The sequence below is a fragment of the Symphalangus syndactylus genome, chromosome 22 (assembly GCF_028878055.3).
Source record: "Symphalangus syndactylus isolate Jambi chromosome 22, NHGRI_mSymSyn1-v2.1_pri, whole genome shotgun sequence".
Classification (NCBI taxonomy): domain Eukaryota; kingdom Metazoa; phylum Chordata; class Mammalia; order Primates; family Hylobatidae; genus Symphalangus; species Symphalangus syndactylus.
In genome coordinates, this window is record NC_072444.2 from 27,665,341 (window position 1) to 27,692,647 (window position 27,307).

The 27,307-nt window shown below is 49.1% G+C and overlaps 1 long non-coding RNA gene across 1 annotated transcript; it reads right to left on the reverse strand.

Moving 5' to 3' along the window:
- Nucleotides 1–22,228: 22,228 nt before the first annotated feature.
- On the reverse strand, nt 22,229–26,903 carry LOC134735648 (uncharacterized). Its single transcript, XR_010118973.1, has 2 exons — nt 23,866–26,903; nt 22,229–23,495 (listed from the first exon to the last, which is right to left on the reverse strand). It is a non-coding gene; the product is annotated as an uncharacterized lncRNA (long non-coding RNA).
- Nucleotides 26,904–27,307: the final 404 nt, after the last annotated feature.

Sequence of the window (27,307 nt, forward strand, 5' to 3'; positions counted from 1 at the left end):
TGTGCCACCACACCCAGATAATTTTTGTATTTTCAGTAGAGATGGGGTCTCATCACGTTGGTCAGGCTGGTCTGGAACTCCTGACCTCAAGTGATCCACCTGCCTCAGCCTCCCAAAGTGCTGGGATTGCAGGTATGAGCCACTTCACCCAGCCATCTATTGATTTTTGTTGCTTGTGCTTTTGGTGTCATAGCTAATAAAGGCTTTGCCCAGTCCAAAATCATGGAGATTTATGCTTGCATTTTCTTCTTCTAAGAGTTCAGTGGTTTTGGCACTTGCATTTAGGTTTTTGATAATCTTTAGTTAGTTTTTGTAAATGATGTGAGGTAGGGGGTCCGACTCCCTTCGTTTGCACGTGGATATCCCATTGTCCACGGGGACAGCCCAACAATGCAGGCTGTTCCGTGGTATACTCCAAGAGCCTTTGCTTGCATAGACATGCAACATGGTATGCCCAAAGTGCCTCCCTGGTCCAGAAGGTAGACCCTGGAAGACCAATGCTTGGCAAATAACAGGCCCTCAAAAACTGTCAGATGAACGTGCTGTAAGCTAGGGAGGCTGAGCCACCACCGAGTCCAGGTGCTGGAGTCTCCTTCGCTCTACAGAGGCTCCGAGGGACTTCAGCTTGGCTACAATCTGTTGGTGCCCCTGGGGAAAAGGGACAAACTGTCAGTGCTACTACTTCCTGAGCTGGATCTCAGGAGAAAAAAGCCTCAGATTTTGTTTTGAGGCTGCCTGGGGGAAGGAGAGTTGAGGGAAGAGAAGAGAGGAGACTGGGGAGCAGCCGGCCTGGATATGAACCAGGACAGGGGACCTTGAGTAATGAAGAGGGAAGCTCCTGTACTCAAGGTCGATGTTTCTTGCCTTAAGCTTCAAGAGGCAAAGGCAGGGAGAAGCTCTTGGCTGGCAGATAAAATGAGAAGATAAAAGTGCTGGCAGCCACCCCAGACATCTCTGCACCAGCAAAAGCTGCATCATCTCCTTCGGGCCAAGTAGAGACGCAGCCTGGGGACAGCCAGGCAATGGATGAGCCTGGGGTCTGGGGGAAGGACAAGGAACCCTCAGAGGGGAAATGTGCTGGTCAGCAGGACCTCACCAAACAGCCGCTGGCTTCCCATTGGCTTCTCCAGGAAGCAGCTGCTGTCTGTCTTTCCCCAGCCCTGACACTGCAGTGGGCTGGTCTGGGGCCAGAAGTTTGGAAGCCTCTGGTGAGGCGGCAGTTCCCAAGTGGCTGCAGGGTCACAGCAGGAGACAACCCTGCATTGGTCCAGCCCTGGCACCTCTCCGCTGTCCAGTCCTGAACGAGGTAAGGCACCCCTCATTCGTGCAACCAACACCATGCACCAGGCATGTGCCAGGCTCAGGGGGCATAGCAGCGAACCAGGCCCCTGCTCTCAGGGAGCTCAGATTCTACGCCAAGTAGGCAGGCATGGTGGGGAGACAGACAATAAACAAGTGAATTGTGACAGAGAGTGGCAGATGCCACAAAGCACATAAAACCAAGTGATGGAAGAAAATGTCTGACTGGGTCCTTAAGGGTGGCCTCTCTAAAAGGTGACATTTGACTGAGACTAAAGGGAAAGAGGCCAGTCGTGCAAGAGCTGGAGGAAGAGCATTCTGGGTGGACAGAACAGCAGGTACAAAGGCCCTGAGGCAGGAACTGGCTTGGCGTCGTTGAAGAACGGGAAGGAGGCCAGCATGCAGAGCACTGAGCTCAGCGCCCAGGAGCAGATTGCAGGGCTGAGACCTGCAGGGCCTCGGAGACCACAGTAGGAACTATGGGGTTCACTCTAATTTGTAACAGAAGGTTCTAGGGAATTTTAAATGAGAGAGTGATGTGATCAGTTTTCACTTTAGAAAAGTCCTTCGGGCTCCTGGGTCACAGGCCTAGAGGAGAAACATGTTAGTCAGGTGTGGAGGAGTCTCTGGGAGGGTCCGATGGGCTTGCTGCACAGTGCTGCGGTCTTTTAAAGTAATGGCTTTATAGGCCAGATGCGGTGGCTCATGCCTGTAATCCCAGCACTTTGGGAAGCTGAGGTGGGCAGATCACTTGAGGCCAGGAGTTCGAGACCAGCTTGATCAACATGGTGAAACCCCGTCTCTACTAAAAATACAAAAAATAGCTTAACGTGGTGGTGCACACCTGTAATCCCAGCTACTCCGCAGGCTGAGGCAGGAGAATCGCTTGAACCCGGGAGGCGGAGGTTGTAGTGAGCCGAGACTGTGTCACTGCACTCCAGCCTGGGTGACAGAGTAAAACTCTGTCTCAAAATAAATAAGTGAAGGTTTTATTATTATTTAGGTTTGGCAAAGCCCAACAGATCAGGATACAAATGCCATTGAAGGATAATTGTTTAGACTCACAGACTCCAAGAAGAGGGAACACTCTTGGTGGGGCGTGGTGGTTCATGCCTGTAATCCTAGCACTTTGTGAGGCCGAGGCAGGCAGAACCCAGGAGGCAGAGGTTGCAGTGAGCCGAGATTGTGCCACCAGGCCTCCAGCCTCGGTGACAGAGTGAGACCGTGTCTCAAAAAAAAAAAAAAAAAAAGAAAAAATAATTGGCCAGGCATGGTGGTATACACCTGTAATCCCAGCTACTGGGGAGGCTGAGGCAGGAGAATTGCTTAAACCTGAGCTGAGATGGTGCCACTGCACTCCAGCCTGGGCAACAGAGCAAGACTGTTTCCAAAAAAAAAGAAGAAAAAAGAAAAAGAAAAAGATGCTGTCTGGGCTTTTGGCTCAAGCAGTTGAGTCCTCCCATTCTTTATTTTTTATTTTTCATTGTTATTTATTTTGTGTCTTTTTGGCTCCTCCCAATTCTTGAAGCATGTCTCGGGGAGCCAGGAGACATGGCTATGGCCAGGGAGCTTCACCTCTCACAGAGGAGCCCAGCTTCAAGTGGAGCAAGCAGGCCAGGCGAGGCAGCGGCGTTAAGCTCCGTGAAGCATGAGTGTACCTTGCCTTAAATAACAGATATGTTGTTAAAATGTAATGCAGAGTGCAAAAATTCATATTCACCATTTAGAAATACTATTTCCCCTATGTACTGAAATTATCATTTCAGCAACCGTGATTTCTGGTTAGCATTCCCTTATCCAAAGCCCAGGACGCTGCCATGACGAAGGTCTCTGTTACTATAGCCCAGGAATCGAATGCTTCAGGAAACAAATCTTATTTGTGTTAGAGGATCTCTTCATAGGAATTTAAGACAAGCCTTTAAAAAATATAGACTCTTTTGACCCTGTAAATTATTGCCTTCTAACATTTTTTTTTTTTTTTTTGAGACGGAGTCTTGCTCTGTCGCCCAGGCTGGAGTGCAGTGGCGTAGTCTCGGCTCACTGCAAGCTCTGCCTCCCGGGTTCACGCCATTCTCCTGCCTCAGCCTCTCCGAGTAGCTGGGACTACAGGCACCCGCCACCACGCCCAGCTAATTTTTTGTATTTTTAGTAGAGATGGGGTTTCACCATGGTCTCAATCTCCTGACCTCGTGATCCGCCCGCCTCGCCCTCCCAAAGTGCTGGGATTACAAGCGTGAGCCACCGCGCCTGGCCCATTTTTTTGTTTTGCTATTTATTTATTTATTTTTTTTTTTGAGACAGAATCTTGCTCTGTCGCCCACGCTGGAGGGCAGTGGCACAGTCTCAGCTCGCTGTAACCCTGCTTCCCAGGTTCAAGTGATTCTCGTGCCTCAGCCTCACCAGTAGCTGGGATTACAGGCATGTGCCACCATGCCTGGCTAATTTTTGTATTTTTAGTAGAGACGGGGTTTCACCATGTTGGCCAGGCTGGTCTCGAACTCCTGACCTCAGGTGATCCACCCGCCTCAGCCTCCCGAAGTGCTGGGATTACAGCATGCCCAGGCCTGTTTTGTTAGATCTCATTTTATTAAATTCAATTTTATGTAACAGTAAATAACTGTTACCATTTTTTTTTTTTTTTTTTTGAGACAGGGCCTTGCTCTGTTACCCAGGTTGGAGTGCGGTGGCATGATCACAACTCACTGCAGCCTTGACCTCGTGGGCTCAAGTGATCCTCCCACCTCAGCCTCTTTAGTAGCTGGGAGTAAAGGCATGCGCCACCATACCCAGCTAATTAAACAAATTTTTTTGGTTTAGACAGGGTCTTACCATGTTGCCCAGGCTGAATTTGAACTCGTGGCCTCAAGTGATCCTCCCGCCTTGGCTTCCCAAAGTGCTGGGATTACAGGCATGCACCACTGCACCCAGCCTATTGATGTTTTTAAAAATCAAGAATAAGAAAACAGAGCACCAATATAAAACACAAAGTAGGTGCTCAATAAAAAATGTTTTTGTGATTTGTTTTGATGGCACAGCCTCCACAAAAGGCAGAACTGGTGATGTTTTTATTAAGTCTATTGCAAAGCCACAAAAGAGCTCCCTGACTAGAACATAACACTGACCTGGTGAGAGACTAAATGAACTGGGGATATTACAACACCTAAACGTAATGCTCTTGAATTCTTGCTAATTAAGAGGTCGCGCAGCACCTACTGTGTGGATGGAGCTGTTGATTGCTGGTGAGAAATTTGGTTGTGCAGTTTAGGGCAGGTGAGGAAGACCTTGAGGGCTTTCTCTGATCAGCCTCCTTGCACATTGGAGCATTCTAACCCGTCAACTGAAATTCACACACACACAAAATGGTCATATGGCACCTACAAACATCATTGTTACTGTTTTTCAGACTTTCTTTTTTGTGGGGAGTTTCTTGTCAACTAGACTGTAAACACTTTGCAGGCAAGATGTCTGGGAGCTACTATCTTTTTTTTTTTTTTAGAGACGGGGGTCTCGCTATGTTGCTCAGGCTGGTCCCGAACTCCTAGACTCAAGCAGTTCTCCCACCTCAACCTCCCATAGTGCTGGGATTACAGATGTGAGCCACCACGCCAGGCCAGGCTACTGTATCTTATTCATAGAGCCCTCCCCAGCACCCAGCACCAGGCTCTCCTTCTACATGTTTGTGGGTTCAATGGGTGAATGGATTAATACCGCATAGTTGTCACCTAGCCGATCTTTATCAGATCAGTGATTATTTTTTACATATGCAGAAAGTCACATTTGGTTATGTGTCAAAAGACACCATCAAGAAAGTGAAGAGACAACCTGCAGACCAGGAGAAAATATTTGAAAGTCATGCATCTCATAAATAATTAATATTCAGAATATATAAAGAACTCCTACACCTGAACAGCAAAAAAACCAAACAACCCAGTTCAAAAACTGGCAAAAGACTTGAGTAGACTTTTCCGAAGAAGTTATACAAATGGACAATAAGCACATGAAACGATGCTTAATATCATTAGTCACTAGGGAAATGCAAATCAAAACCACTAGGAGACACCACTTCATACCCCTAGGATGGCTGTGATAAACAACAACAAAAAGAAAATAACAAGTGTTGGCAAGGATGTAGACAAAATGGAAACCTCCCGCATTGCAGATGGGATAGTAAAGCAGTACAACTGCTGTGGAAACAGTTTAGCAGTTCCTTTAAAAGTTAAATATAGGCTGGGCTTGGTGGCTCACGCCTGTAATCCCAGCACTTTGGGAGGCCAAGGCAGGTAAATTACCTGAGGTCAGGAGTTTGAGACCAGCCTGGCCAACATGGTGACACCCCATCTCTACTAAAAATACAAAAATTAGCCGAACATGGTGGTGTGTGCCTGTAATCCCAGCTACTCGGGAGGCTGAGGCAGGAGAATTGCTTGAACCCGGGAGGCAGAGATCATGCCACTGCACTCCAGCCTGGGCGATAGAGCAAGACTCCATCTAAAAAAAAAAAAAAAAAAAGTTAAATATAGAATTGCCGTGTGACCCGGCAATTCCAACCCTAGGAAGAATTGAAAACATGGACTCAGATACTTGTATATTAATGTTCATAGCAGTGATATTCACAAAAGAACAGCCCAAATGTCTGTAAATGGGCGAGGATAAACAAAATATGGTCTATCCATACAATGGAATATTACTCAGCCATGAAAAGGAACAAAATTCTGACACATGTTACAACATGGATGAAACTTGAAAACATGATGTTAAGTGAAAGAAGCCAGTCACAAAAAGACAAATATTGTTTGATTCCACTTATGTGAGATACCTAAGATGGGCAAATTCATAGGGACAGACAGAAAGGTGGCTGCCAGGGGGCTAGGGGACAGGAAATGGGAGTTAGTGTTTAATGGGGACAAAATTTCTGTTTGGGAACATGAAAAGTTCTGGAGATAGATGGTGGTGATGGTCATTTACCACTGTAAAAACACCACCACTGGCCGGGAGTGGTGGCTCACATCTGTAATCCCAGCACTTTGGGAGGTTGAGGTGGGTGGATCGCTTGAGCTCAGGAGTTGGAGACCAGCCTGGGCAACATGGTGAAACCACGTCTCTCCCCAAAATATGAAAATTAGCCAGATGTGGTGGCACATGCCTGTAGTCCCAGCTACTCTGGAGGCTGACTGGGAGGGTTGCTGGAGCCCAGGAAGTTGAGGCTACAGTGAGCCGTGATAGCGCCACTGCACTCCAGCCTGGGCAACAGAGCGAGACCCTGTCTGAAAATAAAATAAATACATAAATAAAATAAAACACAAATAAAAATAAAACAGTGCCACTGAATTGTACACTTAAAGTTATCAAAATCGTAAATTTTATATTTGCATATTTTACCATAATAGAAAAATTACTAAAAAGAAAAGACAAGCCAGGCGCGGTGGCTTATGCCTGTAATCCCAGCACTTTGGGAGGCCGAGGCGGGTGGATCATGAGGTCAGGAGTTCGAGACCAGCCTGATCAACATCATGAAACCCCCATCTCTACTAAAAATACAAAAATTAGCTGGGCATGGTGATGTGCGCCTGTAATCCCAGCTACTCAGGAGGCTGAGACAGGAGAATCGCTTGAACCAGGGAGGCAGAGGTTGCAGTGAGCCAAGATCACGCCATTGCACTCCAGCCTGGGTGATGGAGTGAGACTCCGTCTCAAAAAAGAAAAGACGAGTCACAGTTGGAGCCACATCCCATAAATGAGAAGCTACATGCCACTTGGCTGGTGCAGTGTCATTTAACCCACGATCCTGTCTGGCCCTCCCGCCTCCTGGGATTAGGAGGAGCCCAGCCGCCAGCCGGCCATCCTTCTGCATTTGTATGGGAAGGGTTAGACACACGGAGGTTTTAATCACCGTGGCTGACACCTACCAGAGCTGGGACGGCAGCCAAGTCCACACGGTGAAAACAAGAGCCTCTTCAAGGGCTCAGGTCTCGTCTCCATTTCTGTATCCCTCTCAACGGCTCAACAACACCTGTCTCATCTGCAATTTACTGTAAAGGGTAATTATGTGTCAGCTTAAGTCAGACACTTGGCCTTCATCACAAGTCCAGTATAGGAGAAGGTTAAGAACATTTAAGCCGGGCACATCTGTGGCTCACACCTGTAATCCCAGCACTTTGGGAGGCTGAGGCAGGTGGATCGCTTGAGCCCAGGAGTTCAAGACCAGCCTGGGCAACATGGCGAAACCCTACAAAAAATACAAAAGTTAGCCAGGTGTGGTGGTGCATGCCTGTAGTCCTAGCTACTCAAGAGGCTAAGGTGAGAGGATCACTGAGCCCAGGAAGTCGAGGCTACAGTGAGCTGAGATTGTGCCACTGCACAGAGCAAGACCCTGTCTCAAAAACAAACCAAAACAAACCAAAACAAAACAAAAAAACACTTAAAAGGCATATGGCCGGGCACAGTAGCTCGTGCCTGTAATCCCAGCACTTTGGGAGGCCGAGGCAGGTGGATCACCTGAGGTCAGGAGTTTGAGACCAGCCTGGCCAACATGGTGAAATCCTGTCTCTGCCAAAAATACAGAAATTAGTCAGGTGTGGTGGCACACACCTCGGAAGTCTGAGGCAGGAGAATCACTTGAACCTGGGAGGTGGAGGTTGCAGTGAGCCCAGATGGCGCCATTGCACTCCAGCCTGGGCGACAGACAGAGACTGTCTCAAAATAAATAATAATAATAAATAAAAATAAAAATAAAAGGCATATGAAAAATTCAAATGCATTCTGTTCCCAGAACACGTGCAATTGGGTAGCATGCCAGTGATGTTCTCCTAACTCTTCTAGAATTAAGCACCCCACAGATGAGGCCCCAAATGGGCGCATCTGTACTAAGTTCCGGGACACTGGGTAATGTTAGTGTGAGGTTCCCAGGTACCTGAAACCCACATCACAAATAGAACATTAATGAGCGCTACAGTTAGAACTGGCTCCACACACGCAGGTATTTAGAAGTGAGACAGGAAGTGTAAATGGAGCCCTAATGAATGGATGTGCTAATTGTGCTTCCCTGAAATTGGGAGATTAAACCTGGCATATTTTTAAAGCTTTTTTGTGTAACTGGTACATTGAACAAGTGGGACTCATTGGGTGCAGAAAACACTTCATCTTCCCCCCACTGCCTGGTTCAAACCTGTTCAAATGCTCTTATTCATGCCTTGCATGAGATCTAAGGCAGGCCCTTGGCTCTGCTGGCCCCTTTCTCCAATCAGGATCTACAAGGTGCAGTCCCAGGCCAGGCACGGTGGCTCACGCCTGTAATTCCAGCACTTTGGGAGGTCAAAGTGGGCGGATCACCTGAGGTCAGGAATTCAAGACCAGCCTGGCAAACATGGTGAAACCCTGTCTCTACTAAAAATACAAAAATTAGCGAGGCGTGGTAGCATGCACCTGTGATCCCAGCTACCTGGGAGGCTGAGGCACGAGAATCGCTTGAACCCGGAGGTGGAGCTTGCAGTGAGCCGAGATCATGCCGTTGTACTCCAACCTGGGTGACAGAGCAAGACTCCATCTCAAATAAATACATAAATAAAATAAAATAACATGTGCAGTGCCATGTAAGTGCCAACCCCCCCCAAATGACAGCTTCTCCCCACCCCCAGCTCCTGGTGGGGAGGCGGCTGGGCGTGGGATACTGTTTTCCCTGTGGGGCATCCCTTTGCTTGCTAGCTGCACTTTCTGGCAGTTTCCTAGGCTTACAGTGGAGAAGGAAGAAGACACAGGGAGAGAACAGGCGCGGTGTAACTGGACACGTAGGTCACAGGCTGGCTTTGCTATCCCCTGGGTTTGATAGGAATTTAAACTTGTCACATGGGAGCTCTTTCGGGGTTTTTGTTTTTTTGGTTTTTTTTGTTTGAGATGAAGTCTCGCTCTCTCGCCCAGGCTGGAGTGCAGTGGTGCGATCTCCCCTCACTGCAACCTCCACCTCCCGGATTCAAGCAATTCTCCTGCCTTAGCCCCTGCTAGTAGCTGGGATTACCGGTGTGCACCACCACCACCACACCCAGCTAATTTTTCTATTTTTAGTAGAGACGGAGTTTTGCCATGTTGGCCAGGCTGGTCTCAAACTCCTGACCTCAGGTGATCTACCGCCTTGGCCTCCCAAAGTGCTAGGATTACAGGCATGAGCCACCGTGCCCGGCCTCTTTCTATTTTTTTTATTGAGATAGAGTTTCACCCTGTCGCCCAGGCTGGAGTGCAATGGCGTGATCACTGCAACCTCCGCCTCCTAGGTTCAAGCAATTCTCCTGCCTCAGCCTTCAGAGTAGCTGGGATTACAGGCATGCACTACCACGCCTGGCTAATTTTTGTATTTTTAGTAGAGACAGGGTTTCACCACACTGGCCAGGCTGGTCTGGAATTCCTGGGCCTCAAGTGATCTGCCTGCTTCAGCCTCCGGAAGTATTGGGATTACAGGCGTGAGCCACCGCACCCGGCCCTCAGGGTCTTTCAATACTCCTTTGACACAAGGATCTCACAACTGCTGTTCTTTTGATTCCGGTGAAAACACCTCCTGGGGCTGGCCTTTTATTTGTAATTCCACCTCCAGCTCCTGGAGATGAGGTGTTAGAGTACAGAACTCTTCCTCTAAATTCTCCTTTCGCTCCAGGTGGTCCGGTTGGGAGGATCTCAGGCTCTCCCAGCCCCGCACCTGGTCCACAAAATCTCCCACCTTGGACGGGCTGTTGGGGAAGGAATGTGACCACCCGGCTGCTTTAGCCAGGAGCCTCCTCTCCACCTTCAGGTCTTTCGGGTGGGAGGTGCAAGCCGGCCATTTTGTTCTGGGCCCAGGGACATATGCCTTCTCTCCATGGGGACCCTTAGTCCTTCTCTCCATGGGGACCCTTTCTCAGCTAAGCGTAAAGGGGAAGCAACCCTCCCCATCCCACTCTGCTCCTCCAGGGTTGGGGGAGGCATACTTGCAAGACACTAACCACTTTCTGTAAAACCACTTTCCCTAATCACAGACTTTCTGGGATCTTTTTTCTTTATCTTTCTTTTTTTTTTTTTTTTTTTGAAACGGAGTCTTGCTGTCACCCAGGCTGGAGTGCAATGGCACAATCTCGGCTCACCATAACCTCCACCTCCCAGGTTAAAGCGATTCTCTTGCCTCAGTCTCCTGAGTAGCTGGGATTACAGGTGTGCACCACAATGCCTGGCTAGTTTTTGTATTTGTAGTAGAGATGGGATTTCGCCATGTTGGCTGGGCTGGTCTTGAACCCCTGACCTCGTGATCTGCCCATCTTGGCCTCCCAAAGTGCTGGGATCACAGGCGTGAGCCATCATGCCTGGACTTTTTTTTTTTTTTTTTGAGACAGGATCTCACTCTGCTGCCCAGGCTGGAGTGCAGTGGTGCAATCATGGCTCATTGTAGCCTTGACCTCCCAGGCTCAATCAGTCCTCCCACCTCAGCCTCTTAAGTAGCTGGGGACCACAGGCACATGCCACCGGGCTAATTTTTGTATTTTCTTGTAGAGACAGGGTTTTGCCATGTTGCCCAGGCTGGTCTTGAACTCCTGTGCTCAAGCAATTCTCTTGCCTTGGCCTCCCAAAGTGCTAGGCTTATAGGCTTGAGTTATCACGCCCAGCCATCTGGATCTTTTTTCTTTAAAGTGGTTGTTGAGCTAATAGATGCAAAACTGTCCTTTGACCCCTCCTTTGCACATTTGCCTGGTTGACCACACCTCACTCTGGTACTACTGGGAATAGTTGGTGTCTAAAGTCTGGGCCCTCAACTGAAATGAAGCCCAAGACCCCTGTTAACGCCCCATCACACACGCTTTGCATGACCCATGGATTAAGTTGCAAAGCAAGGATTTCTTTTTTTCATATTTTCACAGTTTGTTTGGCCTAATACTAAATCTAAAAGGTGAAATATTCTCAGCAGAACCCAAGGGAACCAGGTGAGTCACTAAGCAACTTCAGGAAGCCCAGAAAATTGCTCAAAAACACGAGTCACTGTTAAGACTCCAGCAGCAAATAAAGGTCTTTACGGCCCCCATGGTGAATCGACAAACCAGAATTCTCCTCCGTTGGATGAGTTTTGTCAGCAATATTCGCCATCTCAGGGGTGCCCTGCTTCTAGGCACTGCAATGCAGGTGCGGTCTCTTTCCTCACCTAAACTAATTACGAAGGACCCGGGCACCTTCTCGGAGAGTCTCAGCATGTATTCATCACCTCGGCAAGCAAGCGTGACAGGTACCCCTTACCCATCACTTCATCCTCACGCCCTAGCATGGTGCCTGGCCCATGGCAGGGTCTAGACAAAGTCCGACGTGAATTACAACCTAAGGATGAAGTGGGGAGATCCTCAGAGACCAGGAATTTATTCTTCAAGGACTTTACTCTTCTCCTTACAAACATTCTTCTTAATTAGATTTTAGATATAAAAAAAATCAATCTGCTGCTTTATTTTATTACTCTTCTGTTATATTAGATTGTGCTCTTGGTGGCTTAGAACTATAATGAGTGAAGTCAATAAAACAAAATAGCAAGCACATTAAAATTGCCTATATTTTTTAAAGAGTGGGTCCCTAACATCCTCCATTAGAAAGGGCCGGGCTTTAGGCCGTTGTGGTAGCTGACACTTGTAACCTCTGGGAGGCTAAGGTAGGCTTGAGTCCAGGAGTTCGAGACCAGCCTCGACAACATGGCGAAACCCCTTCTCTACCAAAAATGCAAACATTTGCCGGGTGTGGTGGTGTGCGCCTGTAGTCCCAACTACTCCTGGGGCTGAGAGGGGAGGATGACTCGAGCGGGGGAGGTAGAGGTTGCAGTGAGCTGTGATCAGGCCACTGCACTTTAGCCTATGCAACAGAGTGAGACCCTGTCTCAAAAAAAAGGGGGGACCAGGTTTTCTAATCTACAAGGTAAGAGGCCATTGCATTTTATTGAGGCTACTTGCCTGGCCAATATCCATTCTCCTGTTCTTTAGTAACAGACCCTTCATTTTATTCAATGTGGCAATGTACATAGTTATAATCCTACATTTCCAAGCTTCTGTTGCAACTGAGAGTGGCCATGTGACTAAGTTCTGGATAGTAAATATAAGCAGAAGTTGTAAGATAGAATTTACCAAAAAGGGGAGAGATGGCTGACACGTGCTTTTTTTTATAGTCTTCTTCCCTCTACCGCTTTTTGCTTGAGATGCTGATGTGACAGTTGGAGCTCCAGCAATTGCATTGGCTCATGAGGCAACTGTTAAGGTTAAGGATGGTAGAAGAGAAAGGTAGGAGGAGTCAGGGTCTCTGATGATGCTGCAGAGCCACCATAGCAGTCAGGGACCTCTAACCTCTGGAATATTTTTATGTGAAAGAGAAATAAACTTCTATTTTGTTTAAGACTTTATTTGTGGCATCTCTAATTTATAGTTTTGATTGGTTACATCTGTTACAAAGGGTCATTTAGGCATGACCCATTTTTTTTTTTTTTTTTGAGACGGAGTCTCGCTCCGTCGCCCAGGCTGGAGTGCAGTGGCGCGATCTCGGCTCACTGCAAGCTCCGCCTCCTGGTTCACGCCATTCTTCTGCCTCAGCCTCCCAAGTAGCTGGGACTACAGGTGCCCACCACCACGCTCAGCTAATTTTTTGTATTTTTAGTAGAGACGGGGTCTCACCATGTTCGCCAGGATGGTCTCGATCTCCTGACCTCGTGATCCACCTGCCTCGGCCTCCCAAAGTGCTGAGATTACCGGCGTGAGCCACCGCGCCCGGCTGACCCATTTTATTTTATCTGTTTTGGAAGGATGTCTCTCTAAAATGCATGGCATGCTCTCTTGGTCCCTTAAACCAGGCGTAAAGTGGGCATTGGGTTTCAGGAAGCAAGAGAGCGTGGCATGCATTTTAGAGAGACATCCTTTCAAAATGGCTAAAATAAAATGTGCCATGCCTAAATGATCCTTTAGCCTACAAGGTACCCAGTTAAATTTTTTTTTTTTTTTTTTTTGAGACAGAGTCTCACTCTGTCACCCAGGCTGGAGTGCAGTGATGCGATCTCCGCTTACTGCAACCACCGCCTCCCAGATTCAAGCGACTCTCTTGCCTCAGCCTCCCGAGTAGCTGGGATTACAGGCACATGCCACCATGCCCAGCTAATTTTTATACTTTCAGTAGAGATGGGGTTTCACCATGTTGGCCAGGCTGGTCTCAAACTCCTGACTTCAAGTGATCCACCTGCCTCGGCCTCCCAAAGTGCTAGGATTACAGGCATGAGCCACTGTGCCCGGCCTAAATTGGAATTTTAGATAAACAACAAATAAATTCTTAGTAAAAGCATGTACCAAATATTTCATACTTGTACTAAAAAAAAATCAGTGCTTATGAAATTTGAATTTAACTGGAAGTCCTATAATAATATTCGCTACATCGGCCAGCCCTAACTGAACAGATTCTTTTTCTGCGGTGTCCTACAGTCCTGTGGCAGTGATATATATGGAGCCTGTAAAGGTATATACAGCGCTTAGTCCTTATATGAAAAGGACCCAGATTGCCATGTTTTTCATTCTTATATTTGTATTCTGCCCTTTATTATGTTCCTGTCTCTTCCTTGGTCGTTAGTTTACCAATTGCCTCATGTGCTGAGGCTCGAAGGGTGCCAGCCTGCCTGTTGCCCCCTCCCCATTTGTGACATGCCCTGCTTGTGACATGCCCACATAGTCTGTGGTTGAGCAGTGCTCAGAGCTCGTGCCTGGAGCTGAAGCCCAGGTGGACTCTGGGTCCCCCGCTTTCCGCTCCATGACCTCGGGTGAGTCATTTGACCTGTCTGAGCTTGGGTTCCCTCCCATGTAACAAGAGGGAGAGTCAGAGCTGCCTCGTGGGTTACGTGAGGGTTAAATATGTTTAATGTGGAGAATATGGCCAGACAGTGCTTGGCCCTTAGTAAGCACTGAACCAATGGGAGCAATTGACCTGCGGTGGGCTTAGCAACCGGATACCAGGCTGCATAAACAGGATCTAAGGAGAGGTCTCGATGAGTACAACATGAGCAACAGGGAGGTTGAGGTCCCTGGGAGGAAGGGGTGGGAGGGAGGCTGAGAGCTGGGCCCTGAAATCCAAGGCCAGCGGAAGAGTGCGGTCCCAGCCAGCCCAAGACGGGGAGGCGGTGGGGGCTTCCTTCCTTCCTTCCTTCCTTCCTTCCTTCCTTCCTTCCTTCCTTCCCTCCTTTCTAAGTGGATTGCATGGGGCTTGTTAGGGGCTGAATTATGTCCCCCCAAATTCATATATTGAAGCCCCAAATTCACATACTGAAGCCCCCAAATTCATTTATTGTGTCACCTCAGTATTCACATATTGAAGCCATAATTCAATATTGAAGCCCTAACCCCCAGTACCTCCAAATGACTCTACTTGGAGATAGGGTCTTTAAAGAGGTCACTGAGCAAAAATAAGGTCGTTAGGGTGAGCCCTAATCCAGTCAGACCGCTGTCCTCATAAGAAGAGGCGATTGGGGTACAGACATACGCAGAGGGAAGGCCCTGTGAGGACACAGGGAGAAGGTGGTGTCTGCAAACCACGGAGAGGCCTCAGGAGAAACCAGCCCTGCTCACACCTTAACTTGGCTTTCCAGCCTCCAGAGCTGCGAGGAAATGAGTTTCTGGTGTTCCAGCCCCCAAGTCTATGGAACTTTGTCACAGTGGTCCTGGGAGACTCATACAGAAGGTGGTGGAAAGACAGCCACAGGCCAAGTGCCTGGAGCGGTCATTCATCCCCCGTATCCAGCAGATATTACTGTTGTTTATTGATGCCAGGTGCTGTCTTGGCCACAGGTTGTTTATTGATGAGGGAAGCCGAGGAGGCCCTACCCTTACGGTGCTGTGTTTCTTTTTTGTTTTCTTTCTTTTCTTTTTTTTTTTGGAGACAGGGTCTTCTCGCTCTATCACCTAGGCTGGAGTGTAGTGGCACAATCTTGACTCACTGCAGTCTTCACCTCCTGGGCTCAAGCAATTCTCCCACCTCAGGCTCCCGAGTAGCTGGGACTATAGGCACACACCTCCATGCCCGGATGATTTTTTTAATTTTTTTTTTTTTTTTTATTGAGACGGAATTTCGCTCTTGTTGCCCAGGCTGGAGTGCAATGGCATGATCTCGGCTCACCGCAACCTCCGCCACCCTGGTTCAAGCGATTCTCCTGCCTCAGCCTCCCGAGTAGCTGGGATTACAGGCATGCACCACCACGCCCGGCTAATTTTTTTGTATTTTAGTAGAGATGGGGTTTCTCCATGTTGGTCAGGCTGGTCTCGAACTTCAGACCTCAGGTTATCCGCCTGCCTCAGCCTCCCAAAGTGCAGGGATTACAGGCGTGAGCCAATGCGCCTGGTCATTTTAATTTTTTTTTTTTTTAATAGAGACAGAGTCTCACTATGTTGCCCAGGCTGGTTTTGAACTCCTGAGCTCAAGCAACTCTCCCAGCTCAGCCTTCCAAAGTGCTGGGATTACTGGTGTGAACCACCATGCCCGGCCTACAGAGCTGTGGCTGACAGAGGCACACGTGCATTGTTAGAGAAGCCAGAGTCACACACACACACAGCAGATGCTGTGGACAGGGACTGGCTGGGAAGTGGGATGGGAAACAGAAATGGCTTCTAGAGAAGACATCAGATGATGCCTGTCTGAGGAGGGAGCACTGGGCTGACACCTGGAGGGGACAGGGGACAGGTGGACCTTGTGAAGGACCCAAAGGAAGCTGGACCTGCTGGAGCTGAGCAAGTGAAGGAGAAGGGGGCCCAGAGGAGGCTGTGGGCAGAGGACAGCGGGCAGCAATTGGATCTCTTAACCCCATGGCCTTGGGGAGGGGTCTGCGCTTCATTCTAAGACAAGGGGCAGCTCTGAAGGGGGCAGAATTGCAGAGGGGTGGGCTGCCCAAGCCAGCCCATCCACCCAGCCTGCATGTCGGAACGGCAGCGGCGACTTCTGTGGGCCGTGGTCTGGGGAGCTGTGGGAGGCCAAACTGTCACTTAGGGGGGAATTAGAAGTCTCCCAGTGGGCCAGGCACAGTGGCTCATGCCTGTAATCCCAGCACTTTGGGAGGCCAAAGAAGGCAGATCACTTGAGGCCAGGAGTTCGAGACCAGCCTGGCCAACATGGCGAAACCCTTTCTCTACAGAAAATACAAAAATTATCCGGGTGTGGTGGTGGGTGCCTGTAATTCCAGCTACTCAGGAGGCCAAGGCACATGTATCACTTGAGCCCAGGAAACAGAGGTTGCAGTGAGCCAAGATCGCGCCCTCATCCTCCAGCCTGGGCCACAGAGCAAGACTGTTTCCAAAAAAAAAAAAAAAGGAAGTCCCCCAGTGGTGCAGACTGTAGGATTGCCTGGAATTGGTGAACAATTCCACCAGGCACAGATGGAGAAGAAAGGGAACGTATGTCTTCCTTCCTTCATTTACAAACCTTTATGGAGCCTGACTGCATTCTGGGCACTGTCCTAGTGCTGGGACAACGCAGGGAAGAGACAGCCAACTTCTCTGCCTGGGGGACCATTGTGTTCTCATGCAGGGAGGTAAATAATAATAAATTCCTTAAATAATCATAACTAAATATTTAAACAATAATAACTAAATAATAAAAATAATTACTGGTTTTGTTTGTTTGTTTGTTTTTGAGACGGAGTTTTGCTCTTATTGCCCAGGCTGGAGTGCAATGGCACAATCTCAGCTCACTGCAACCTCTGCCTTCCGGGTTCAAGCGATTCTCCTGCCTCAGTCTCCCGAGTAGCTGGGATTACAGGTATGCCCCGCCACGCCCAGCTAATTTTGTATTTTTAGTAGAGATGAGGTTTCTCCACGTTGGTCAGGCTGGTCTCAAAATCCCAACTTCAGGTGATCTGCCCCCCTCGGCCTCCCAAAGTGCTGGGATTACAGGCATGAGCCACAGCGCCGGGCAATAATTACTGTTATTTTAACAGTGATAAGCAATAAAGAATAAACAGGCCGGGCATGGTTGCTCATGTCTGTAATCCCAGCACTTTCAGAGGCCGATGGGGGGTGAATCACTTGAGGTCAGGAGTTTAAGACCAGCCTAGCCAACATGGTGAAACTAAAAATACAAAAAATTAGCCAAGCATGGTGGCACACGCCTGTAATCCCAGCTACTTGGGAGGCTGAGGCAGGAGAATCGCTTGAACCCGGAAGGTGGAGATTGCAGTGAGCCAAGATCGTGTCGCCTCACTCCAGCCTGCACGACAGAGTGAGACTCTGTCTCAAAAAATAATAATAATAATAATAATAATAAAAAGGAATAAACAAATAAGTATAATGTCAGGTGCTGACACACATACTTAGAAGAGAAAAAAGGCTGAGCAAGGGATAGGAATGAGAAGGAGCTGGGGTGCTGTCTTGAAGGAAGGACTCTGATAAGGGGATGTTTGGGGCTAGACCAAGGGATGTGGGCTCCATGTGCAGAGATGCTCATGGCTCATGTCATGACATGACATCCTATGCATGTCAGGGACCCCAGGAAGGCTTCCATGCAATGGAAATATTTTTCATTTGGCTGCCAGGATCTGAAAATGCACCCTTCATTCCTTTGTAGTTAGTGTCTTCATTCTTCTGTTAAACAAGACTCCTTTGAGAAGAATCTCCACAGAAGTCAGTTACCCCCAGCATCTTAGCAAAGACACAGGAACAATCTATGCGGTGCAAGCAAAACTTTAGTTTGGTTCAGGGAAAAGGAGAAGCCAGCAAAGACTTCAATCAGCGTGGACTGAATTTGAATCTCTCCCCTGCTCTGCACATAGTAGGCACTCAACAAATACGTATGAAATGAACAAGTGAGAAAACCCACAGTGTGCAGATATAAGCTGGCCCATCTGATATTTGAACATTTATGGGTTTGCTAAATATCCCAAGAGCCAGATTGGGTGGATGGGAGGTTGCCAACCTGTGGCTGAGGATGCAGAAGCAAGAGGAAGAAAGAACGTGACTGCTTTGGGTGGAAGGGATTTTACAAATCATGAACTACGTTTGACTTTGTGATCTTCGTAGCCTCACATGGCATTGCTTGGAGCAGAACGAACTCCACGCAGTGCAGTTATCAACATGAGCTATATAAGAGATTCAAGGCAGGGAAAGCCTTCATCTTCTATTGATAATGAAAGCCGCCATCTTGTTCCCCTCCCTGTGAACTGTGGTTTTGTGTTGGTGGAGAAGAGGCCAAGCACATTGAGGTCATCAGAGAAGGCGTTACTCATCCGGAAAGAAGAGTCACCATGATGCATGCAACTTTCTCCAGTCCAGATGTTTCACCATCCAGAGGTCAGGGGACTTTTTATGATTTAAGACATGGGGACTCTCCTGAATAGAATGGCAATCTTGAGTTTATCTTGGCCAGCCCTCTTCTCCAGGCAGCACCATTTCCGGCCATTTAGGGGTTCTGCCTCATCCTTAAAAGGGAAAGACGGCCGTGCAGTGGCTCACGCCTAGAATCCCAGCGCTTTGGGAGGCTGAGGCGGGCGGATCACCTGAAGTTGGGAGATTGAGGCCAGCCTGACCAACATGGAGAAACCCCATCTCTACTAAAAATACAAAATTAGCCGGGCATGGTGATGCATGCCTGTAATCCCAGCTACTCAGGAGGCTGAGGCAGGAGAATCGCTTGAACCCGGGAGGCGGAGGTTGCAGTGAGCCGAGATCGCACCATTGCACCCTAGCCTGGGCAACAAGAGCAAAACTCCATCTCAAAAAAAAAAAAAAAAAAAAAAAAAATAGGGAAAGACTGTGCGATTAACTCTAGAGGTAATATTTTAGAACAACTTCCAGACAGAACACTTTCCCTAGGTTTAACCTAGCTTTCTCCTGTTGTTACTGAAAATAAAAGAGACAGTGGGATTGTTGCATATTAACCCCACAAAAGGGACCCAAGGAAAAGAATGTAGCCTTATCTGCCTTCCACCCCTGTGTGTGCAAACTTCTCATCGCCACGATTGGAGGTGCAAACAGGAATTAGACTGCATGCATTTTTAAAAATCAAGACCTAAGTTGACAGGGGTATTTGCATGCCAAAGCTGTGAGGATTTAGGGGCTAAGAAGAAATCAAACATATGTTAGAATTTGCTCTTGAAGAAAGGGAAAGGATCATCAAGTTTGACAAAACATGGCTGGGAAAGGGGAGGTCGAAAGCAAAGACCTGCAACCTTGACAGTGTCCAAAAGGCTGCCAGTGTCCAAAAGGCTGCCAGTGTCCTTCAGTTTCTTTTTTCTTTTTTATTTAAAAATGAATGCTCATTTCCATTAATTATTGCTCCAAGAGACATTTTTTTAGTCACTCTCGCTAAGTTAGATGTGCAACAGCAAGTTTCCTCCATTCTTTTTCTTTCTTTCTTTCTTTCTTTTTCTGGAGACGGGAGTCTCGCAATATTGGCCAGGGTGGTCTCTAACTCCTGGCCTCAAGGGATCCTCCCACCTCAGCCTCCCAAAGTGCTGGAATTGCAGGCATGAGCCACCATGCCCGCCATTCCCCATTCTTAGGATGACTTCCTGTGCTGATGCACAGGAGTAAGTTTGCTGAGTTCCCCCTGTGTATGCAAAGGCAGTAGAGACCATCTCTGGTAAGGACAGCAAAGGAGGATGCCCAAAGTTAGATCAGCACAGAGCATTCATCCAAAAACGCCCAATAAATATCAGCAAGAGACAAATCAGAGACCTGGGTTGGATAGAAAATCAATGGCGTAAAGTGGAGACAGAGAAGAATCTGCAGGCTTAGCATGATTAAGCAGAAGCATGGATAAGGGCACACATTCTGGAGCCAGATGGCCTAAATCCTGCCACCTACTAGTTATGTGACCCAAACCTCCTTATGCCTCAGTTTCCTCAACTGTAAAATGGGGGTGATCCTGATAGCACCTGCCTTGAGAGGGTTGTATGGGAATCAAATGTCAACACAAATGAAAAAAAAAACTATAAAAGACCAAGCGTGAGGCTGGGTACGGTGGCTCACACCTGTAATCCCAACACTTTGGGAGGCCAAGGCAGGCGGATCACCTGAGGTCGAGAGTTCGAGACCAGCCTGACCAACATGGAGAAACCCCGTCTCTACTAAAAGTACAAAATTAGCCAGGCATGGTGGTGCATGCCCATAATCCCAGCTACTCGGGAGGCTGAGGCAGGAGAATCATTTGAACCCGGGAGGCAGAGGTTGCAGTGAGCCGAGATTGTGTCATTGCACTCCAGCCTGGGCAACAAGAACGAAACTCTGTCTCCAAAAAAAAAAAAAAAAAGACCAAGTGTTCTATAGATGTAGCTATTAACTTCTTATAACCAAAGAGGTCCATATTATAACCCTTCAAAAAATTGAGATGGGTGGGGGCCAGGTGCAGTGGCTCATGCCTGTAATCCCAGCACTTTGGGAGGCCGAGGCGGGTGGATCATGAGGTCAGGAGATTGAGACCATCCTGGCTAACATGGTGAAATCTCATCTCTACTAAAAGTACAAAAAAATTAGCCAGGCATGGTGGTGGGTGCCTGTAGTCCCAGCTACTCGGGAGGCTGAGGCAGAAGAATGGCGTGAACCCGCGAGGCGGAGCTTGCTGTGAGCCGAGATCGCGCCACTGCACTCTAGCCTGGGCAACAGAGCAAGACTCTGTCTCAAAAATAAAGAAAAAAAAAATTGAGATGGGGTCAGTGGCCATCACATTTCACTGCTGTTTTCACATGAGACAGTTCTCATATGAAAATTTTTACTGGTTGATGTCGTGGATTGAAAGATGGCCCCAAAAAGAAACGTCCAGCTAGAACCTGTGAATGTGACTTTATTTGGAAAAAGGGTCTTTGTAGATGTAATTAAGGATCTGGAGATGAGATCATCCTGCAGTAAGGTGGGCCCTAAATCCAATGACCAGTGTCTTTATGGGAAGAAGACACACAGAGGAGAAGACACCACAGGAAGACAAACACAGGGACTGCAGTGATGTGTCTACAAGCCAAGGAGCAACAAGGATTGCTGGCCACTCCCAGAAGCTGGAGAGAGGCCTGGGACAGATTCTCCCTCTGATCCTCCGGAAGGAACCAACCCTGCCCATACCTTGAGTTTGGACTTTTGGCCCCCAGAACTGTGAGAGAATACATTTCTGTTGTTTTAAGCCACCAAGATTGTGGTCAGTTGTTAGGGCAGCCAAGGAAACGAATGCAGATGACATTCTGGGTTTCAAAATTGGAGGAGACTAAAGAAACACTTGCTTTGGACTTCAACCCTGTGCCCGTTCTCTGCCTCTGGCTACAAGAAAACGACTTGATATTTTTCCCGGTTTCAGAGTTGAAATTCTTTGGCTTCGGTCTGCATGTCATCTATCACATCATCTATGGAGAGGAAACTGAGTCACAGAGCAGAGAAGTGATTGTCAAGGTCATATGAGGAAGCAGTAGAGGCAGACCACTTGCCCAAGAGGGTGTGATGACAGGTACAGTGAGAAAATCACAGGACAAAGAATCTGAAGGCCCACATTCTAATCCGGGCACTGCATCTCACAGGCTAGGTGACCTTGGGTGACTAAGGCCCAGCCGTTTCTCACCTTTCCGTTCTTCCATTTGTGAAATGGAAGGACTGGGTTACATGCTTTCTGGGGTGCCTTCCCCACTATGACACCCCATGAGTCTGTGGTCTTCCCCCACCTCAGCCTGGGTGCAGCCAGGAGGAGGAGAAGGAAGACAGGCTGATCGCGGCTGGCCCTCGTCTCTGTCCGCCAGCAGAGCGCAGGCTGCACAGCCTCACCTGTGTGCCAAAGCCCTCGAGGGAGGGCGGGTGAGGGCAGCCGCAAGACACTGTGCCCACGTTGGTTGTGGTGCACTGCAGCAGTGTGGCTGTGTCCCAAGCAGGATGCGGGCAGCAGAGCCTCCCCTCTCACTGCGTTTAGAAACAAGTCACACACTCCTGGTCTTACTTCAGTAATGAAATGTACACGGAATTGATGCAATTGGTCTTTCTGAACAGTTTATTTAGAAAGGGAGTTTTAGTCTCCCCGCTCAAACACACACACACACACACACACACACACACACACACACACTTCCTCCTTTATTTTCCTTTCTTGGGCTCTGAGTTTGTGATAAACTCAAAACCTGGAAATACCTACATCCCTGACCACCTTCTACCTCTCAGTATATCTATTCTGCCTAACCCCTTGTGGATTATATTAGAATGCACTGTCTTAACCATATCTGCATTTAAAGTGCTTCTCTCTCCTGGAATTTTCTCAATTAAATCCCTACCTCAATCTTAAAGAATATTAACTTTCACAGAAGCAGGAACGGGAATTTTAAGAATCACAGACGTGTCAGGACAAAATTGACACTTAGTGGCAATCTTGTACATTTCATGTGCATGAAAATTTTTTAAATGGAGTTTTCTTGAAGGAAAACAAAAACAGAGATTTCCCAAACTGTTGAGAATTTGCCAGTGGTTGGAGAGGAATTTTCCTCTTCTCTTCACCCCGGGTCTACCTCTGCCCTTCTTGATAAAGCAACGGTGTCGACTTGTCTGGTGCAAAGCAGACTGTCGGCTCATCACCTCTGCTCCTTCCTGGGCATCAGGCTGCAATTCTCAAACTTCTGAACAAGTCCCGCCTTCTCCAGAATTAAGGATTAAAGACTCTGCAGAGTCTCAATCTTCTGTTTTTGTTTTTGTTTTGTTTTGTTTTGCAAGAAAAGCATCTTCAGGTGAACAAATCTGGGAGGTGGGGCAAAGCCTTGGACCTAGTTGTGTGAGAGCGAGGGGGAGGGAGGAGGCTCCGCAGAGAGGTGTCTGTATAGGAGTGAGCATCTTGCAGTGTCAGGGGTTTAAATTCAACCGGCGGGGGGCGGGTGTGTGGTGGGGGAGACCATCCCTGCCGCCTGCAGCGTTGACTCCCGGCACCATTTGGGTGCAGGGACCCAGCTGACACTTCTTATTTCGGGTCCTGCCTCTCCTGAAGCAGTCTGAACTTGCCAGCTTCCAGGCAGGACGGCAGCGGCTGAGCAGAGGAGAGAGGTAACTTTCAGGGAGGGGTGTGTTGGTTTCTGGATGCTAGATCAGCTCATTGACACGCTCCTTGGATAGCCAGCAGAAAGATCCCCTTTCCTTTGGGTTTTAAAAAGCTTTCTCCTCTAAGAAGCTGGAGTCCTCTGCCTGCACTTTGCAGAAACTCTGGGCACTAAGAACTCCATCCAGGTCCTTCCCCGATGGCTTACCGGCACAGCACTGCGGGGAGAGCTGAGTCAGTTGCTCACAGGAGTAAATTTTTAGGAATAATTTTTTAAATTGCTTTTTGAATTCTTTTTTTTTAAAAGATTTGGTTTCTTTCTCATGTTGGTTTTATGTTTGCACCTTGTATTTTAATTAAGCTACAAAGAGTATAAGTTTGTGGAGGAGATTTTGGTGGAGGTTTTACGATTAAAAAAAAAAATCTACTCCATTGCAGTCCCGCTGCAGTCCCAGAAACCTGGTTTAACTGCAGAGGCTCTCACGGTACAGCCTGCTTCTCCTCTTTACCCTTGCCAGAGTCTGAGCATCTGGTTCCCACCTGTCTGACTTCTCCAAGCCCCCCATCCCCATCTCCTTGCCCACCTACCCTCTGCGAAGGACCCCGGTAAGTTGGCTGATGTCGGTGACAGTGGGGTTTGAAGGAGAATTTGGACACTGCAGCTTTAAGAATGCCGTACTGCGAAATCTTTCTCCTTCAAGTGACTGCAGACCGCAGCAGCGGCAGAGGCAGCAGCGGCAGAGGCAGCAGCGGCAGAGGCAGCAGCAGGAGTCAGCTGGAGGAGGAGGAGGAGGAAGAGGAGGAGGAGGAGGAGGAGGAAAAGGAGGAGGAGGAGGAAGAGGAAGGAAGGGAGGAGGGAAGGAGGGAGGGAAGGGGATGCTGCCCATTCTCGGGTCAGCTTGTTGGGTACCTCAGACCAGGGAGTGCTCAGCCCTGGGCAAATCCAAAGCACAATCAGGACGTTGACTTTGGGCTAGTTTTCCTCTCCCACATGCTGGGGGCGGAGACCCCGCAGACTTACTGATGAGCTGAGGCTTAGTCCTTGCCTCGGTCGCGTGCCATCCTGCCGCGTGTGTTTGTGTCTGGTTAGCTGGCTCTCTCAGCCATGTGGAATTGGGCTGGAGAATGCGGGTCTGGTCTCTGTTGTGATCTTTCTCCAGCTTGGCTTGAAATCTGGGAATACTGATGCAGCCTTCATGGTCTTGTTCACTGGGGATGGAGGTTTTCTTCTTCCGGATTTACTGAGACGAGCTCTGGAGGGAAACTCGAAATAGAATGATTAGTGGCTGCCAGGGCAGAGGCTGTAGCATTTAAGAAGGGGATGGACCTCTTCTGTGTTGGTAGCAGGTGTTGAACGATGGGAGCATTGGGTGCCAGGCAGAAGGGGAGGGGGCTCCATAAGGGGCTCGTTTAGATGGGACTGCACAAAAGCAGCAGGAAGCACACTTGGGCCAGTGGCTCTTTCTGGGGAAGTACATAAGCAGCCTGAGACATGTGAGCTATGGTCTCTGGGACCCAGACTCCTATGCACCCAGCCAAAGGGCCTCCCCAAAGTCATTTGCTGCTTCAGTAGGTGCCAGCTGGAGGAGCTCCCAGGCTGGCACTGCTGGAGTGGCATTCCCTGACACGCAGAGCTCAGATCAGGTCTGCATGGGGGGCAACATTATACAGTGCCAACAGTGGCATCTGCCCAGGTGGTCCTGGGCACTGGAGGGCTGAGCTCCTTGTGATCCCTCCCAAAGCAAAAGGGTATCTTTTTACAAAGAAATTTTAGATCTCACCATAAATCACTCAGAGGATGTGCAGCAAACCTCTCAGATATAAATTATCCAGGCAAACCCCTGAAACAGCAACTGGGCTCTTGGGAACGCCTGAGGCTGGTGGAGCCACATGACCCCTGTGGGTCCCTGCATTGTGTTCTGGTTCTCACTATAGACAGGAACCTGAATTGAAAGCTCGTGCTTAGAGAACCTGCCTGTACCATGGCAGGAAGCTGCTGGCATTGAAGCTCCCTGGGGCATGCAAAGTGCTCATACCAAACACCGCAGTCATTTGGGGAAATTTGGGCTCATAGACAAATGTTTTATGAAGTCTTAGACCAAATCATCGCCTCGACTAGAAAAGCACTCTGCAGGCTGAACACAATTCCCTCCCTCAGAATCAGGAGCGACTTTCTACTGGCTGCTTTCGAAGTGCCCGTTCCCTCCTTGTAGCCCTGTCTCTTGCTCCATTTTAAAATACATTCCCTGTACATTGAAAACCATCTCTCCTGTCCATCAATCTGCAGCAACTTAAATTTTCCAGACTAATGTGCTTGGCCACGAATGATTTTGAGCCCAGCACACCGAAACGAGTCATTGGGGTCCCACGCACCAGAGTCTTTTGAAGTCAGCATGGTAGGATGCTAAGGATGGAGACTCACCTGTGCAGCAGGCTGAACCGTAACCCACCCCAGCCCCTGACTCCCAACCCTGGAAGCTGCGAGAACCAGCTGTTTGTCTCTGGACTTTTAGTTTGCCCTCATCCATGGGACGGAGGTGTCTGTGACCTCTCCACCCTGGAGAGGGAGAGAACAGACCTGCCTTGCCCAGACACACTTTTCTCTTCTGGTGTCTCCCTTCCCAGCCTGGATGACAAACGAGTGTCCTTCCTGCCTGGAATTAGCCAAGGGAGAGGCCTGCTGGTAAGGGCTGCAGAGCAAATGCCACTGTTGGCCCCCAGCACTCTGTCCCTGCCCACTAGTCTCTGGTTCCCTACGGGGAGGTCAAGGGAGACAGGAACTTCACAAATGGGTCCCGGGGAAGAACAGATGACTCCAGTGGGGCTTGTGAAAGGAAATACGCGGGATGAAATGAACAAGGGATGGCTGCCCTGGCCTCTACAGTCTTCATATGGCCGGAGGCCTCCTTCCCTCAGGCAGCCACTGTCTGGACCAAAGCCACCACAGGGTGTTTGGGAAGAGGAGGTGCAGCCGCCGAGGTGACATGAGACCCTCAGGGATGGGCAGGTGATGGAGGGATCTTAGCCTGGGACACCTTCATCTCTCAGGCAGCAGAACAGGGAAGCTGTCTTACTAGGAAGTAGCTAGTAAGACAAGAGCAGACCTGGGACGGTGGGGGCTGCATTTCCCAGGCAGCAAATCCACTGCGGTGAATGAAATGATGCCCACCACACCACCCAGTCACCCCCATGTCAGATCCACTAGCTTTGGGGTTGCCCTTGTCCCTGCCCACGTGTCAAATCCCCACGGCCTTGTCTGTGACCCCACAGTAACATCTAGGGGGTTCCCCGGGCCTGGGTTGGGCTTGAAAGAGAATTCTGTCTTTCCATTCCCCCGAGGCCTCAGAGCAGGGTGCATTACAGTCCATCATCGGAGGGGAAAAAATGAGGCTAGAGCTGGTTTCAGAATTAGATGGGGGTGCATGACTAGAGGGTGACACAGAGCGGCGTACGTTTCGGACACCCTGTCCATGCTGTGGGCCAGGCTCTCTGGGACACCTCCCAATGCACCAGTGCTGACTCAGGGGTATTTCTCCGCTCGCTGCGCTCCCACCCTTTGTAACTGCCCCAGCCTTGGCCAGCCCAGCCCTTGCAGCCGGCTTCTCCCGGTCTCGTTGCGCAGGGGCAGTTAGAACCCAAGCTGCAGCAGGCCCTCCCCCGCCCTCCCCGCCAGCCTGCCCGCCGCCCGGGCCAAGTCAGCAGTGCTGAGCGCTGCGGGGCTGCAGCAGCAGCCGGCGATGCGGAGACCCTGCACCACTGCTCCGGGCGGCGCTCGCGTCCCGACGGCCACCTCCTGGCGGCTGCGCGCAGCCGGCGCCGAGATCCAGACGGACGCACGGTGCTGATTGGTGCAGTGAGTGAGTCTCCGGCTTTATTTAGACCACCGTTTCTTGACGACTGTACTTCATTGGAGTCGAGGGCTCGGAGCAGCAGGCAGCCTTCCCCGTGGGAAGGATGACAAATGGGGAGTGCTGCTTCTAGGTGCTCGTACTAACTGGCTTCGTGCGTCCTGGGATGGGCGGTGTTCACA